This window comes from Carex rostrata, chromosome 27 (assembly GCF_964058835.1).
Source record: "Carex rostrata chromosome 27, lpCarRost1.2, whole genome shotgun sequence".
In the NCBI taxonomy this organism is placed as follows: Eukaryota; Viridiplantae; Streptophyta; class Magnoliopsida; order Poales; family Cyperaceae; genus Carex; species Carex rostrata.
In genome coordinates, this window is record NC_135944.1 from 2,547,191 (window position 1) to 2,549,230 (window position 2,040).

At 40.6% G+C, this 2,040-nt stretch overlaps 1 pseudogene; it reads left to right on the plus strand.

The window, feature by feature from the left end:
• Nucleotides 1-597: 597 nt before the first annotated feature.
• LOC144544831 (UDP-glycosyltransferase 92A1 pseudogene) lies at nucleotides 598-2,040 on the plus strand (annotated as a pseudogene).

Sequence of the window (2,040 nt, forward strand, 5' to 3'; positions counted from 1 at the left end):
TATGCTATTTTTTGTTACTATAATACATAACTACATTTAAATAAAAATGTTGTAATGCTTGTATTATATTGCATTAGTGGATTATTTGATTGTAATCATTTGTCTAAACAAAAATTGTTGACAAATTATTTTTTCATCATTTTTTTCCTATTTTTTAGTAAAAAACGAGCTTCCAGCAAAAAAGCCTTAGTTTTCGATCCGATTTGACTAGTTCCGACCGATTCACCTGATTCTGATTCCATGATCAAAAGACCGATTCCGATTCCAATTCTGATTTTTCCTTCTATGATCACAATAATCTAAGTATCTAAGAAAAGTGAAAAAAGAATTAATAATAGAGTTTGCCCAAGGAATAATTTATAAACTTTTATCTGGGAGTATTGCAGATATAAATTGCTGCACACGAAAGCAATTTATGTTCACTAAATACATATCTCTAATGCTTGGCCACTATTTCATCACTTTCAAGATGTACTCCTATCTAAGATAAATTTCAGAAACACTATATAGTTACATTCCTAACAAATTTTAAATTGGCTCATTTCAAGTGTATTAATTCTTTCATGGTGTTACACCTTGTGCGTCTTCTCCTTCTCCATGGAAAAACCTCAAGCTCATGTAGTTCTATTCATTTTTCCAGCCCAAGGCCACACCTACCCTTTCCTCTCCCTCGCAGCTCGACTCCACCATTACCAGCCAAGTTTAACCATAACACTCGTCTCAACCTCTCATCACATAAGTTCGATCCGATCTTTCCTTCCTCCCGATTCGCGTCTCCGGTTCTATTCCCTCCCTTTTTACCCTGCTGATCATGGCCTTCCAGCCAGTGCCAAATCTTTTGCTGATATCCCTACAACCCAATTCATCACCTTCTTTAAAGCTACCGAAACACTCTACTCTGCTTTTGATGATTTCATTTCTAGTCTCGTATCGAATGAGTCAAATCATGCTCCCTTGTGCATCGTGACCGACTATTTCTGTAGTTGGACGGTTGATATAGCGCACAAGTACAAAGTCTTTCATACTACCTTTTTTACCATGGGTGCATTTGGAGGGGCAGTGTTTTTGTCTCTGTGGTCGAACCTTCCTCATACACTGACAGAAAGCAATAGATTCTCCCTGCCAGAATATCCAGAGATTATAATGGACCGATCGCAACTGCCAAAGTTTATCCTAGAAGCAGATGGTACGGATGAATTGTCTCAATTTGAAAATAGGCAGATCAGATTTTTGCACAAGACCGATGCAATGGTGATAAATACTGTTGAAGAGTTTGAATCGCTTGGTCTAGGTATGCTTAGAAAAACCTTCAAATTTCCAATCTGGCCTATCGGTCCACTGCTAGCTCTGGCCAATCGACCATCTTCTTCCAAATTTGAGGATGAAACTACAATCATGACATTTTTAGACTCGCAACCGCCAGCATCGGTGCTTTACATCTCTTTTGGGTCACAAAACAGTATACAACATGAACAACTGATGCATCTAGCACAGGGACTCGAGGGCAGCAGTTGCTCTTTTATTTGGGTCATCAGACCTCCAATTGGATATGATCCGAGGGGTGGGTTCAGAGATGAATGGCTACCTCATGGCTTCAAGGACAGGATCAAGCAAAAAAACATAGGACTACTCGTTCATGGGTGGGCCCCGCAATTAAAAATTCTCGGCCACATATCGACCGGAGCATTCCTTAGCCACTGCGGATGGAACTCAATACTTGAGAGCATTAGCAATGGAGTACCGATCATCAGTTGGCCACTCGCCGCTGAACAAATATTTAATTCAATGATGTTGATCGAGGTTGGTTTGGGTATTGAACTCGCAAGAGGCATGACGGAAAGCTCGGGGCAAACAAAGGCGAAGGTGGAGGAGGTGGTGGATTTGATGATGGGCCCCAATGAGAAGGGCATTGAAATTAGAAGACGAGCCAAGGAATATGGAAATGTGATGAACAAGGCATGGGATGAGGAAGGAGGCTCTTCCAAGGAGAGCTTCCTACAGTTTGTGCAATCGATCAATAGGGCAGCTGGAAACAAATGA